Source organism: Rutidosis leptorrhynchoides, chromosome 3, assembly GCF_046630445.1.
Source record: "Rutidosis leptorrhynchoides isolate AG116_Rl617_1_P2 chromosome 3, CSIRO_AGI_Rlap_v1, whole genome shotgun sequence".
NCBI lineage: Eukaryota > Viridiplantae > Streptophyta > Magnoliopsida > Asterales > Asteraceae > Rutidosis > Rutidosis leptorrhynchoides.
The window spans coordinates 352,562,277-352,579,181 of record NC_092335.1 but is presented as its reverse complement, the minus strand read 5'-3'; the positions used below and the strand labels follow the sequence as shown (position 1 = coordinate 352,579,181).

Sequence of the window (16,905 nt, the reverse complement as noted above, 5' to 3'; positions counted from 1 at the left end):
ATTTTATAAGGTTTTCATAATGGGTAATGAGTCAAGACGAAATGCGAAAATTAGGTTTAAAACGAGAAAAAGTAGCGAAAATGGGGCCTAGCCGCAAATTGTGACTAAAAGCGCAATTTGCGCCTAGCCTGTGGTCAGAATTTTGCTCAGGTAAGAAATGGGCATAAGGAGGCGCCTGGTTTTTATGGCTGGGCATAATTTGCGGCCGTTGGGCGCAAATTGCGGCTTGACGTATTTTTGGATAAAATTTTGAGCCGGATTTGAGGGATTTCATACTTGGGGAACACCCTACTTCATACCTATATATGGTAAACCCTAGGCTACGAATTCTATACTTTTTCCATCAGTTTTGAGAGCCAAAAACATACCAAAACACATCACAAATCATCATCAATCAAGGATTCAAGCTAGGATTCAAGGAGTGTTCATCATGCAACTTCAAGAAACAACCATGATCATCATCACCAACATGCTTGGCTAGTTTTCTTATCTTTATCATTTCCATGAATAATTAAACGTGTATTATTTCATTCAAGATTATGTGGTTTATAATATTTTAATACTTATGTCTTTTGAATTATGATATTGTAAACCAATCACTTATTGATCAATGCAAGTTCTATGCTTTTGTTATTGCAAGTTGAATTATTGTGATTTATCATTGTGTTCTTGATCCAACTTATTGTTAATTATATTAAGGATAAAGACATATTGTCTAGGTTGCATAGTTCAATCCCAAGATAGTAGAATTGATGAACTTAAAAAGTCTTGTCTATGAGATTTGATCAATAATTGGTAAACATAATACTTGTTTGAATGAATGCATGCTAGATTGCGATTGTAAAAGGATAAAGGCTTTTAATCTCCTTGTTTACATTTCAACATTCTCAATTGCACTTTAGTTTAAGTCTTTAAGCTTTAGTTTAGTTGATAATTTTTAATAGCTCTTAGTTAAACAAACAAACACATCCTGAAATTACTTGCTATTAACCACTATTTCCGTGGAACGAACCCTACTTACCCTATCTAAAGTAGAGTAATTAGGCTATTTTTGACCGGCCCTTCGACACCGATCAAAGTTTGGCGCCGCTGTCGGGGAAGTGTGCGCTTGATTGCAAGCTCTTATTTTATTTGCTTTCTTGTTAAATTAGAAAAACCATAAAAATCATAAAACCATAAAAAGTCCAAACATATTGTTTTCTTTTATTTTGTTTTGTCAGTTTTACACTCGGTATTCTTGTTTTTGGTGAAGTGCGGGTTAGTGTATGCAAACTCGGAGTTCAGGAGATCAAAATGTTGAGCCTTTAAACCTGGAATTCGAGAAATCTGTAAAAGCTACTCGAAAAGCTAAAAGGATTTCGAAAAGCTCGGCGATAGCTTCAGCATCAACACAACCACCACCATAGTCACAACCTATCGTTCCACCAAATTCTCCTAAATCAGACTCCAATGTCGAGGAGGAAGTTTTTGTTCAACTAACTGAAATGGCTGAACGTGAAAGAGGGGTAGATACCTACTACCAACCGGGTGACTATGCAGATCATTCACCCATCGTTTTTCCTGCCCTAGAAGGGGGAAACAATCGGAGACTTGAGGTCCGACCTCAACTTATCTCCATTTTGCCAACCTACCGAGGTATGGCTAATGAGGAACCATATGAGCACACTACTGAGTTCAATGAAATTTGTGCTACTAATCAGGTAAACAGATTCACTGACGTTGAGGTACGCCTTCGCTTATTTCCTTATTCATTAAAAGACAAGGCGAAACGTTGGTTTTTATCCTTACCCGCCCGGAGTATTAATACTTGGGCAGAAATGAAAAACGATTTTTAGAGGAGTTTTACCCGATAAGTAAGACCTCGGACATGCGTACACAAATAAAATCTTTTAGGCAATTGCCTGGTGAACTTTTTCATGAAGCGTACGATCGTCTCAAGGAATTACTTAGGGCGTGCCCACACCATGACATACCAAAATGGGAATTAGTCAAGGTCTTTTATGATAGTCTAGATTCTTAAAATAGACAATTCCTTTTGGAGGCTAGTGGTGGGGCATTCCTAACATGAACTAGTGAGGACGAATGGACCTTCTTTGAGCAATTAAGCAAGGGTTCGAAAACCCAAGCTTCGGTTAATAGAACTAGATTATTTGAAAATGCTTATATTTAACAACCCAAACCAGGGGATTTCTTATAATGTTTCGCAGGTTCAGGAAGTTTGCGAGATTTGTAGAGATCCTTTTCATTTTGCACACGGGTGTAGGAGTGGGATCCCACCGATGAATCAAAAAATAATGGAAGAACAGGTTAATGAGGTTCAGGGAAGGAGATTTGATCCATACTCCAACACGTATAATCCAGGATGGAGAAATCATCCAAATTTTAGTTGGAGCAACAACAACGCATTAAATGCTAACAATCAAGGAACCCAACCAAGACCTCAAACAACTTCCAACACCAAAACTACTTTTAAAATCAAGGAAACTACCAAATAAATTACCAAAACCCTTATCCCGATAACCGAACCAAAACCAAAACAATTACCAAAATCAAAGCCAAAGTCAAAACCAAAACCAAAATCAAAACAATGCTCCACAACCATCGAGCTCGGATGCTAAGATGGACGCGTTTAGTTCATAAATGTGAAAAATAGCGGAGGTGCAAAACAAGTCTATTGGTGCATTGGCTAAGAAAATTATTAATGTAGCGGAGAGTTAAGGAAATCGGGAGCCGGGTACCATTCTGAGTTATACAGTGTTAAATCCAAATCATAAGGACTCGGGCAAAGGACATAGTGTAAACATGGTAGGCACCCTGCATAATAGAAAGAAGTATGACAATAAGGTTGGTGAGAAAGAGGTAGCTCAACGCGATGCAAGTGAGTCTCCTATCGTTCTTGATGAGGAGGAAGAGGTAAGTGAAAATAATGACCATGAGAAGGGGGTGAAAAATAAAGAACCCATCATTAATGAAATTGGGAAATCGGGTACAGAACCAAAAACCTTTCCATTTCCCAAGGCCTTAGAGTCCCCGAAACGATTCCCTTATGGGAAGAAGGGACCAAAACCAGAGGATATGTGGGAAACATTTAAATAGGTTAAGATTAATTTGCCCCTTCTCGATGCTATTAAGCAAGTCCCGTCCTTCGCTAAGTTTTTGAAAGACCTTTGCACTCAAAAGAGGAAGCAAAGGGCGACGTTACCCAAGAAGGTGGAGCTAACCGAGCACCTAAGTGCAGTTGTTTCGGGTACACTCCCACCTAAGTTTAAGGACCCGGGGACCCCATTGATAGCGGTGATCGTAGGAAATGTGAACGTGAAAAAGCGTTATTGGACCTAGGAGCTAGCATTAATATCTTACCCTTTTGTTTAGTTGACCGATTTGAAATAGGTTTAATGAAAATAACCGACATAATTATTAAACTAGCGGACCAATCAATCAAAACGCCTAAGGGAATGTTAGAAGATGTGATAGTGAAAGTGGAGGATTTCTATTACCCGGTTGACTTTGTAGTGATGGATATTGAACCTAGGAATAGAAATGCCCAACCCACGATAATCTTGGGGCACCCGTTTTTGGCCACCATAAATGCTCATATAAACTGTAGAACGGGTGCCATGGATATATCATTTAGAAATAGGAAAATGAGGATTAATATCTTTAATTCTCTTCATGCCCCATGTGTCAATGAATGCTACCAAGTATACATAATTGATGAGTAAGTGGAGAAACATGCTTCCCATTTGATAACATTGAGTGTGAGGAAGTTAAGGCGGTTGAGTTGGCCATAGCAAGTACAATGGACTCTAGGTTACCACCTTGGACTCATAAATATGAGCCATTACCCAAGTCCATAGATACCAATACGAAACCTTCGTTAGAGTCACCACCGACCCTTGAGCTTAAACTCTTACCATCCCATTTAAAGTATGCATTCTTGGGTACTAATGGCACTTTGTCAGTTATTAGTGCTTCAGATTTAACAGGTGTGCAGGAACAAGCTTTAATGGAGGTGCTGAATAAGTACAAGCCTGCAGTGGGAGGGACAATAGCTGATTTAAAAGGGATAAGTCCCTTAGTGTATATGCATCTTATAGTGACAGATCCTGAGGTTAAACCTTCTCGTGACACTCAACGAAGGTTAAACCCGAACATGCAGGAGGTTGTAAAGAAAGAAGTGCTTAAGTGGTTGGATGCAGGGATTATCTTCCCTATTTCGGATAGTCAGTGGGTGAGTCCCACTCAAACAGTACCAAAGAAAGCTGGAATCACGGTCATGGAAACCGAGGAAGGAGAAAAGATCACGACTCGTACCATGACGGGTTGGTGGGTATGTATTGATTAAAGGAAGTTAAATGCCTCGACTTCAAAAGAACATTTTCCCTTGCCTTTTATTGACCAAATCATTGAAAAGTTATCGGGTCAAAAGTTTTACTGTTTCTTGGATGGGTATTCAGGATACAACCAAATACCTATCCATCCTAATGACCAAGAAAATACAACTTTTACTTGTCCATATGGAACTTATGCTTTCAGACGAATGCATTTTGGTTTGTGTAATGCGCCTGCTACTTTTCAAAGGTGTATGATGAGTATTTTTTCAAACTTAATAGGCGAGTATTTAGAAATTTTCATGGATGATTTCTCAATATTTGGCAAGTCTTTTGAATCGTGTCTAAAAATGTTGGAAAAGGTTTTAAAATGATGTACCGAGACCAATCTTTTCCTTAGTTGGGAAAAGAGCCATTTTATGGTAAGGGAAGGGGTGGTTTTGGGACACATTGTGTCAGAACGGGGATTTGAAGTAGATAGCGCCAAGGTGCAACTAATTTCAAAGTTGCCACCACCGACCAATATCAAAGGGGTGAGGTCATTTTTAGGACATGAGGGATTCTATCGTAGGTTTATCAAAGATTTCAGTGCGATTTCTAAACCATTGTGCAACTTGTTGTTAAAAGATGTGCTGTTTGACTTTGATGACCAATGTAAGGAGGCCTTTAGTACCCTTAAGCGTAAGTTGACCGAGGCACCCATTTTGCAATCACCCGATTGGACCAAACCATTTGAAATCATGTGTGATGGAAGTGATTACGCAGCTGGGGCTATTTTGGGGCAAAGGGTTGATAGGAAATTGGTTGTTATATACTATGCTATTAAGACTTTTTGAAACGCCCAAGTGAACTACACCACAACCGAGAAGGAGTTATTAGCGGTAATATTTGCCTTAAACAAGTTTAGATCATATTTGTGGTGATCTAAGGTAGTTGTTTTCTCAGACCATAGTGCCTTAAGACATTTATTGGAGAAAAAGGAGACCAAGTCTAGATTAATTAGGTGGATCTTGTTATTGCAAGAGTTTGATTTGGAAATAAGGGATAAGAAAGGTGTAGAGAATGTGGTGGCGGACCATTTTTCTAGGATACCCCCGCCACAGTTTGACCCTGCTAAGCCGATCCAGGAGAATTTCCCGAACGAGTGTTTGTTTAGTGTTGTGCAGGTACCGTGGTTTGCTCATATTGTTAACTATTTCATGACTAACAAAGTACCGGAGCATTGGAACAAGCACAAGAGAGATGCCTTTTCTCATAGGTTAAGCATTACATTTGGGAGGACCCAGTTCTTTACCAAATTGGACCCAACCAAATCATAGGGAGATGTGTAGCGGAAGACGATCATAATGACATACTAGCTCATTGCCATACTTTTGCATGTGGAGGACACTATGGAATAAAGAAAATCGGGTACAAAGTACTCGACTCAAGTTTCTTTTGGCCTACTATTTTCAAATATGCATGTGAGTATGTTAAAAATTGTGCTAGGTGTCAAAGAATGGGAGGAATTTATAAACGTAATGAAATGCCCATGAACCCAATTTTGATTTGTGAAATTTTTGATGTTTGGGGCATAGATTTTATGGGACCTTTTCCACCGTCCTTCGAGTTTGAGTACATATTAGTAGCCGTTGATTATGTCTCCAAATGGGTGGAGGCTGAGACTACTCGGACCAATGACCACAAAGTTGTCCTTAAGTTTGTTAAGAAACATATTTTATGTCGTCATGGTGTCCGAAAGGCTATAATTAGTGATGGGGTTCACACTTTAAGAACTCCCATTTTGCTAAACTTTTAAGAGATTATGGGGTAAATCACTGAATTGCTACGCCTTACCATCCCCAAACAAGTGGGCTAGTGGAAGTATATATTAGGGAACTAAAAAGGATTTTAGAAAAAACTGTGAATCCTAATCACAAAGATTGGTCTTTAAGACTAGACGATGCGCTTTGGGCTTACCGGAGAGCTTATAAAACCCCTATTGGTACTTCACCTTACCGACTTGTATATGGGAAAGCATGTCACTTACCAATTAAAATTGAGCATCGTGCAGAGTGGGCTATTAAATAGGTGAACATGAACATGGATGAGGCAGGAAACGCAAGAAAGTTAGAATTATCGGCGTTAGATGAGTTGAGACGCGATGCTTATGAAAGTTCACAAATTTACAAGGAGAAATGTAACATCCTCTACTGGGCCTAGCTGTAAGATAACTAAATTAACCTTAAGTTGTGTTGAGTTATTATATGCTTTTATTTTTAATTAAAATTTATTATTAATTGATGGGGTGGTTATGATCAGTTTGTGACAAGAGTCATAGAACAATTTTGCTTATTTAATTTGAACTTCGTTTGGGTTGCCAAATGATGTACGAAAGATATCAGATAATTGATAAATACCCGTGTGTTGCACAGTGTAGGATTTTAACCCACTTTAGATGACCAGTGCTTCCATTTTATGAATTTTGTTTCCAGTATATTCACACACAAAAAAACACACATATCTTCATCCCCACCCACATCAAACCCTAATCTTAAATCCTTGTTCTTGAGCTCAAATCTTTTACACTATCGTGTTCCTTGTGATTTAGTGATTCTATCAAGGTAAGAATCACAAGTTTTCATGCTTTAATCTTTAAGAAACTTGGGTTTTTGTGTAAAGTTTTACAAAGTGAGTAAATTGGGTCAAAGTGGTTAGATTTGATGTTGTTTGAGTCCAAATCTTGTGGGTTTATGTATCTACTTGTCCAGTGTCTTCGATTTGGTCAGTTTTGAGGTCATAATTGAGCTCTAGAGCAAGAATTGGTCGATTTTGGGTGAAACTCGTAGCTTTGTTCTTCAGCTTCTACAAAAATTTGTGTACTGTGTTGTTTGGTGTTAATGGACAGCAACTAACATGATTTGCCTTATATTCGGGTGATAAGGATAAAGAAGACGCTCAGTAGTAGATTATCTGAGCTGGTTGCTGGTATATGGTGAGTAGGACTAACTGGAGTATATAGTATAGAGTAGCATGTTATATTATGATTGCCATGCTCGTTAGATATACTTACTGATATAGTTAGTTAGTATGTTGTGATGACTGCATGTTAGTTGATGCTTGTCAGTTGGAGCCCAGTGCGTCCTTATTGTGTGGTTGCCTCGGTAGGAGAGATCAACCCGCGGGTTGGGTTCCTCATGCGGTTGCCTAGACAATCGTGGTGTATATATATGTGAATGACGCGTCCGTCGGTTGTGGATTATATATATATATATATATATATATATATATATATATATATATATATATATATATATATATATATATATATATATATATACGGTGGTGGATGAACTTCTGGTAAGCCCTAGTCCGATCAACTGGTGGTTAATGGTTTGGCCGAGCTGCCAGAGTCTCTGTAGATAGCACTTGGGTGATGTTTGCGTGTTAGTTTTTGTGACATGATTAGTATGATGGTTCCTGTATACTATTTCCTGTAGTTAGTTGTACTCACTTAGATTCGTGCTAATTCCCCTCCATCTCCTCCTTGCAGGTTGATAGCTTTTGTAGGTAGTGCTTTTTCGGAGAAGACGGCATGGTGATGTTATGTTTGACAGGATTAACTCTAATGTAGTCTTTTATAGTTTAAACTGTGTTCTTTTGAAAACAGAATGTAATTATGTCTTTTCCAGTTAAACATGTATTTTGTTGAAATGACACGTGACACTGGTTGTACTGAATGATCAATATTTAAAGTGTGTTATGTAATAAATTAATAAATGCTTCCGCCATGTATAATAATAATTATTAGCAGTGTCACAAAAAAACAAAAGCGTTTCATGATAAGCAAATCATAAGGGGGACGTTTGTGGTAGGACAAAGTGTGTGGTTATTTAATTCAAGGTTGAAGTTATTTACGGGAAAATTGAAAAGTAAATGGAACAGGCCGTATGTTGTCACTAAGGTTACTCCGCATGGGGCAATTGAAATACAAGATCCAAAAGGCGGAGAACCATTCTTACTTAATGGGCAACGGTTGAAAATTGCTCTAAATTCGTCACTTAAAGATTCCAAGGTAGTTGAAACGGTTCACTTTGAGCCCATGAAAGTCCATCAACTTAGAACAATTCGGGTGGATGAATCAAAGAATTATGTTAGTAAAGAGAGCATTGATGTGTGGCTTAATCAAAATGTTACTATTAGTCGCATGCCCAATTGTGACGCTTGGGATTATGATGGGCGATTCGATGATGCGCCCGATGATGCAGTATCCGAGGTTATTTCATATGAGTGTTTTGATGAGTTTCATGAAGAGTTGTCATTGGAAGAAGATGATAGAGGAAGACCGGAGATTCTTCATAAAGAAGAAGATCAGGTGAGTTATTGTTCGAATTAAGTTTCATCGGGGTATTACCTCACTTTGCTAACGATCATCGTGAATTTAAAGTGATTGTCGATTTGGGATCTTCAATTAATATCATGTCATACGAGATGTACAAGCGATTATTTCATGACAAGTGTACTCTATGTTTGTTGAGTCAATCCAATTCGGTGATCACACTTGGCAACAATACCAAGTGTAGGGCACGTGGGATACTTTGTAATATGATGGTTAGTGTGAAAGGCATTTTTCTTGAGGTACCATTCACCATTTTTGATATGCCAACGGATGAAGATGTTCCATTGTTAGTGGGACGTGGATTCATTGCAATCGCGGGTGGTAAACTAGACCCATAGGCGGGTGCTATCACTTTTGAAGGAGGGAACGGAACTTTTAGATTTTGTAATTCGGAAAACATGCGTTTCCCTTCGGCCTATTGAGAGAGAGTTCGATGATGACTATTGTATGATGCTTGGGGTACAAGAGAGTGGCACGAATGAAATGGTTAGTAAAGAAGTGGTTGATGATACTATAGACATGGATGAGATCTATCAAAGTGTTGAGTGTGGGGGCAATCGACCCGATCAACGCTTAGATTCTGAGTTGAGTGAAGATGAGAAATCTGAAATTTTGTATGATTCGATGAAACAAAAGTACAAAGACTTCAAGAAAGCTAGAGGAGATCACAAGTTGACGTAGAAAATGTTGTTTGACTTAAAACTGGAAGAACGAGAGGTACTTCTAGAGATCATTGAAGAAGAAAAGTCGTTTCACTTCTACTTGGAAAGACAATTGAAGAGGAAGATTAATGAGGGTTCGAGCAAAGTTGAAAACATTTGTGTGAATACGGTAGAAGAAGAACCTAAGGTAGAAAAGGAACCGGATGTAAATGTAGAGGAGATTCGAGAGACGCTTGAGAATATGTAGGGTAAGGAAAACACGGACAGGTTCATGAAAAATACCAAAACTTCATTTGTTGATGATGAGGGTTGGACAATTGAAGTTGAGTACGTTAAGCCTAAACCACAATGTAAATTCAAGCCTCGTATAACATATAGAGATCCGGGAGAGTTTTCGGTTATGTGTCGATTTCAAAACGAGAAGACTTACTCGGCATTTTTAGATTCGTGTGCAAGTGTTAATATGATGCCGGCCAAAGATGAAAAATCGTTAGGCATTCGGGAGTTGGTTCGAACTAGTACGAGTATACGGTCGTTGATGAACCAATTGGGGTTGCGGTAGATGTCCCTCTTATTATCCACGGTGTTGGTTATAAAGAAGATTTCTTCGTTATGGATTGTGGACCGGACAAAAACACTCCAATTGTGTTGGGACGGGGGTTTCTAGCAATCGCGAGAATGTCGTTAGACTTTGATGCGGGAACGTTGATAATTAAAGATGAAGACATCATGATCACACTCAATGATACATTTGGAAATGGATTCGACTCTAACACCATCGGAGTTGAAGATCCCGATGATTGCTAAAGCATGGAGGAGGAGTCGAGTGCGTTACTCCGAAATAAATATCGCACAACTTTGTAAAGTTTGTAAGCTTTTATTTTTATTTTTATTTGTGTACATACGGGCAGAAAAAGGACTATCTTTTATGAGGGAGTCGGGTTGAATTTATGGACTATCTCTATTTTAGAGCATTGAGGACAATGCTTTGCTCTAAGTGTGGGAGGGGGTCAAGAAATTTATTAGTCCCAACAACTATTCAAAAAGAAATAGTGGTTCCAGCCGCAAATTACGGTGGCCAGCCCCAATTTGTGGTTTGCGTTTTTTCATGGGGCAAGTCAGGTGAGATAGTGGCGCAAGGAGACGGCTAGGAAAATGCGCCCGGATGCAATTTATGCCCACCCACCGCAATTTACGACTGGGTCGGGTTTCCACTCCTTATAAAAAAAATCAAACCCCCACTTCTAGCACACATCGCGGTCGACGAGCTCCACTCAAAAAAACCCAATTTTTTTTTTTTATTTTTCTTTCATAATCCATCAATTACTCATAACATAACACCAATCTAACATCATACCATCATCAAATTCATAACTTTTTGGGTTTAATTGGGTGTTCTTGAGAAAAACCCAAATTCAAGTGTTTTAAGAGTTGGGTTAATTTTTCCACTTAATTGAGTAGATTGCTTCAATCATTCATCAAGGTACTTCGATTCTTTTGTTCTTCTTTCTTTTTCTTTGTTTAATTTTTAATTTGTGATGATAATTATGTTTAGGGTTTGTGTAAGTTCAAAATTGTTAAGTGTTTTGCTTATTTATTGTTTAAATTCGAATTAGTTTTTTCTAATAGAATGCTTTAGGTTATATTTGCATAATTGATTCATGATTTAGGTTGAACTTGAGAAATTATTTGTTAGTAGTTGACTAGGTTTGACCTTTAAGAGTAAATTGATGATGCAATGTGTTTTAGTGTGCTCTTAAGTGCTTACAAGTGGGTTTGTCTTTATCAATAGAATACCTTGATGATGATGATAAAGAAAGTTAGTGGCATAAGAATGATCTCTTATGAAGTAAAAATGAAGAATTAAGTATGTATGGCTTCAAGAGGTTAGAAGTAATGAATTGGGTTATATTACAAGTTTAAATAAAGTGCATGATTTCCTACTTGTTAGTGGACATATGATAGGGAGATAGATGCTAGTAATGCATGTTTTGCTTTGTTCTTGGATGATTTTTATTTAAGCAAAATACATGTAGAGTGAATGTTTTGTTGGATACTAAGTGTGTGATTAACTGTTGCTTTTCAGGAAATAATGAAACAAGCCCGGATTTAGCAGATTATCCAAGGCTCAAAGAGGCACCATATGTGGTACAAGCTCAATTATATTTGCAAAGAAAGACCACGCTTCTAAAAGGGTTGTGGTATGAAAGGGATTTAACCAGGGTAGCGTGGAGAAAGTATGGTGTTTTTGAGGTCGTTAAAAAGTATGGTTGGGAAGCAGCTCTTACACCGGTGATATGCGGTTGGGACGCTAACCAAATGTCATGTAAATACACTATAGGTTATCCAAATCAAGTGTTAATGTGGATGCCGACTTTGAAGTGGGAAGAAGGAGAGGATTTCCAAATGAAACTTAGGTTAGTAGGGAAAGTGTCGCTAACAATCGATGTGTTTAATCAATTAGCACACTTGCATTTGCAATATGATGCGGGTATTGATTTGCACAGCCGAACTGAGTATGACTATCCCACAAGGGAACAATTGTTTGAACCTCCAGCGTATAGGTATGAAGAGATGGTCCGAGAATTGTTTCATGTACCACATGGTATGGTAATGCATAGATTCACTCTAGAAAGGAAGAGGTTGAAGATAGTGCCAAAGCTTCTTTTGGCAGTGATTACGAGTAACATATTGCCTCGAAGAAGCTATTTAACCGAGGTGCGGATTTATGAGCTTCCACTGTTATATGTCATGGTTACCAATTCTATGGTACTGTCTTTGAGATTATTGATGATATATTGGATTTAGGAATGTCGAGATTTGTTGAAAACGAGGGCTATTATTCCATACGCCCAGTTTTTGTCATTTTTCTTGCTTAGAGAGGGAGGAGTTCCGGCAAGCACAATACCGTTCGAAGCAAATATACAATTGATGAGTGATAACGTTGTTGGGTTAACTTTAGTAATCAAGGTCGCATGTATAAGATCGAGGATCGGGATAATGAGGAGGTTCATATTTATGGGTTAGAGGATGATGATGTGTTAGGGTTGGATGAAGAGGAAGCACATTCAATGGATACGGATGATTTTGTTTTGGAAGGTGTAGGAAGAGCGAACGATGTTGGTGACGAGGATTATAACCCGAATGAGGAAGGTACAAGTAGGGGAAGAAGGCGGTATGTGATGATTGATGAGGAAAGGTTGGTTCGAATGGAAGATAATCATGCCAAAGCTCTTGAGACCGCCCGGGCTCAACTTTATTTAACCGAATATTATAGGCAACGGGATTATGTTCGGATAACCATAGGCGGCACTATGATGATGTATTGAACGGACACACGGCTACCCCTTTTTATGAACATGTTGATTATATTAACTATGCCACATCTCTTCCTGAAGAGGCGGAGTATGTTGAACCACCCGCACCGTGTATCGATCCACCATTGTTTTTCCAACAATCAGAACCACTACCCGATCATATGGAGCGTGCTAGAGAGGAAGGAAGGAAGAGTGTGTTTGACATGTCGGCATTGTCAAAGAGCATCTTTGAGAGTGTCTTCGGTCCCGACATGAGATGGGATGAGCCTCACCGATTAAATTCAGGTCTGGTGCTCCGTTTGTAATAAAAATCGTATGTACAATTTTCTTTTCTTTTCTTTTATTTATTTCTTTTTATTTTTATTTAGTAGGTAAATGAACTTTGTGGCAAGCCATCCCGAGACAAAACTCGTCCACCAGAGGTAATCGGGTGGTTTAAAGCGGATCCCTCCAAAAGTGGGCTAGTTAGATTTTATGTTATTCTTTTTAAAGTTGTAATGAAAGGATTAATGTAATCAAATGGAATGCGTGATGCTGAATCAAAATGGTGTACAAGGGTTACTATTGGATGGAGAACGTGCGAGTATCTCGGTAATATGTTAAATTTTTCCTTTTCTTTTCACATAAGTATTGTAATATTCTAAACATGCTTACGAGGGCGTAGCATGATGTAAGTGTGGGGGAGAGGGGAAAATTAAAATTTACTGGAATACATTATTTGAGTTTGAAGCTTAAAATGAGTAAAACATTATGATTATTGCGATTAAACAAAATTTTTAATCATAATTTCATCATAACCCAAGTGTGAGATTGGTAAAAAGATTATAAAAAGATAAATGAAAATGACATGTGGCAATAATGAATATTATGGGTATTAACATGGAATTGACTTTGTGAAACATCATAGTAAAAACTTTTTGGTGATTAAAATGTAATTTCAAAGAAAGTCAAAATATGTTACAAACAGAAAATAACTCAGGTAGGTTAAATCTTGTGCATTGTCCAGTGTATGATTGATTACAATGTAAAGCTGGAATTGGATTGTCCCACGCAAAGCTTAGTCTTTATAGTTATAACCCATGAATTGACGAATTAAAAAGTACAAAATGTCGTTTTCTGTTCATTCACATCTTGTTTCGATACTGGGAACAAATGCTAGTGCTTAGACTTGTTCTGTGTCACTATCCAAAACCAGGATTAGATGTGGATGACACTAGCTATACCCGCAGTTTGCTGCAAAACAGCCAGTTTAGAGGCTGGATAAAAATACGTAAACAAGAGCCTTTCTTGGGGCTAAAACCACAAAACAAGAGCTCGATGTAGCCAAATCCATAAAACAGCCAGTTGAGGGTCTGGATAAATATTCCTACACGAGATCCTTGTTGGAGTGTATAATACCGCTAAAATAGAGCTAGATGGGGCTAAATCCACAAAAACTATTTCTCATTATAAGTCACGTGGGAGTGAAATTCCAAGATCCTTCGTCGATTGTCCACCCTGCTCCGAGAGTCACCAGAGGAGTTGTTGGTGCATGAGATGAGTGCCGTGCTCCTAAAACATCTGGAGAACCAAAAAGGGTGTCTTCGAACACTCTGGCAAACCAACCTTTAAAACAAATATGGAATTGACGGTACATGGTTCTTTTATCTAGTTCGTATAGCGGATGGTTCCCACTTGACTCGTGGCTTATTTGAAGATTAAAAAAGTTTGAGGTTTTATTACACTTTGCTATGAAGTATTCGTTCAAGACAAGATGTCGTTAAAATCATGATTCAAACTGGGAATTTAAAATTAGTTAAATTCAAGTGGCAACCATGTCGGTGGATTTTATGTTTCATGTTGAGTTCAAGACGTTGCGATTTTATTCATGCTTTTGAAGATTTATCATTTGTTAGAGGTTCGAGTAGAAGATTTCAGTTGAAGATTGTTTGAGGACAAACAATGATAAGTGTGGGGGAGTTGATCGGTTCATAAATGCCGATCATGTTTGATATTAAGAGATGAATTTTACGCGTGCATTCGAGGTTTAAAAAGCTATTTTATAAGGTTTTCATAATGGGTAACGAGTCAAGACGAAACACGAAAATGAGTTTTAAAACGATAAAAAGTCGCGAAAAAGGGGCCCAGCCGCAAATTGCGGCTGGGGGCGCAATTTGCGCCTGGCCTGTGGTCAGAATTTTGATCAAGTAAGAAATGGGCGTAAAGAGGCGCCTGGTTTTTGTGGCTGGGCGTAATTTGCGGCCGTTGGGCGCAAATTGCGGCTGGACGTATTTTTGGATAAAATTTTGAGCCGGATTTGAGGGATTTCATACTTGGGTAACATCCTACTTCATCCCTATATATGGTAAACCCTAGGATACGAATTCTATACTTTTTCCATCAGTTTTGAGAGCCAAAAACTTACAAAAACACATCACAAATCATCATCAATCAAGGATTCAAGCTAGGAATCAAGGTGTGTTCATCATGCAACTTCAAAAAACAACCATGATCATCATCACCAACATGCTTGGCTAGTTCTCTTATCTTTATCCTTTCCATGAACAATTAAACGTGTATTATTTCATTCAAGATTATGTGGTTTATAATGTTTTAATACTTATGTCTTTTGAATTATGATATTGTAAACCAATCACTTATTGATCAATGCAAGTTCTATGCTTTTGTTATTGCAAGTTGAATTATTGTGATTTAACATTGTGTTCTTGATCCAACTTAGTGTTAATTAGATTAATGATAGAGACATATTGTCTAGTTTGCATAGTTCAATCCCAAGATAGTAGAATTGATGAACTTAAGAAGTCTTATCTATGAGATTTGATCAATACTTGGTAAACATAATACTTGTTTGAATGAATGCATGCTAGATTGGGATTGTGAAAGGATAAAGGCTTTAAATCTCATTGTTTACATTTCAACATTCTCAATTGCACTTTAGTTTAAGTCTTTAAGCTTTAATTTAGTTGATAATTTTTAATACCTCTTAGTTAAGCAAACAAACAAATCCTGAAATTGCTTGCTATTAACCACTATTTCCGGTGGAATGAATCCTGCTTACCCTATCTAAAGTAGAGTAATTAAGCTATTTTTGACCGGCCCTTCGACACCGATCAATGTTTCAAAAGCGTTCGCATTTGATTTTATTAAAACAGTTGCAATTGAGAATCAAATCGAGGCAGATCACCGTATTTAATTATAGAGGTCTCAATTTCCTTACTCGCCGAAGAATCAAATCTGTTAGATTTCGAAGATTTTCTTTAAATCCCTTAAATTCCTGAATTTAACCAAGACTACGTCAAAAGTTAACACAAATCTTTAGTTTCCTCATTTCACTATTTTGTGGTATATTCATTCGTACTCTTCGAATAATCGAATTATCTTATCTATATTACTCAATGATGATAAAACTCCAATTATCAGCTTGTATGTGTCATGAAAACATTTTTATTGTTAGCCATGACCACCTCACTCAAATTTCGGGATGAAATTTCTTTAACGGGTAGGTACTGTGATGACCTGGAAATTTCTGATCAAATTTAAACCTAAATTCTTAAATTATTTCGACATGATAAGCAAAGTCTATAATGTTGATTCTTGATAATTTTGAAACTGTTTCATATATTCAATTGGCCTTCGACCATTACCGACGATCCACGAACAATTGTCGTAAACTAATATGTATAAATTGATATATGATATTATTGTGAATCTATGTAGATATATATATGTATATATATGTATATATATATATATATATATATATATATATATATATATATATATATATATATATATATATATATATATATATATATATATATATATATATATATATATATATATATATATATATAAAAGATTTCTAATAATAACTATTCTATTATAACATTTATAAAATATATAACTATTAAATATTCAATAGATGTATTCATAAAATATATGATATAATTATTAATAAATGTAATTGCAAGTTGTATTATTAATATATAATTATAAGATAGAATATAATTACTATACCAAGTGGTTATCATTAAAATAAGTATTAATATTAACACTAGTGTTATATATATATATATATATATATATATATATATATATATATATATATATATATATATATATATATATATATATATATATATATATATATATATATATATATATATATATATATAAGATTTGATACAATTAAATTGTTATACTATTATGGTTACTAA

At 36.9% G+C, this 16,905-nt stretch overlaps 1 non-coding gene across 1 annotated transcript; it reads right to left on the bottom strand.

Moving 5' to 3' along the window:
• Positions 1-1,869: 1,869 nt before the first annotated feature.
• LOC139903167 (small nucleolar RNA R71) lies at positions 1,870-1,971 on the bottom strand. The gene has a single exon (XR_011778009.1). It is a non-coding gene; the product is annotated as a small nucleolar RNA R71 (small nucleolar RNA).
• Positions 1,972-16,905: the final 14,934 nt, after the last annotated feature.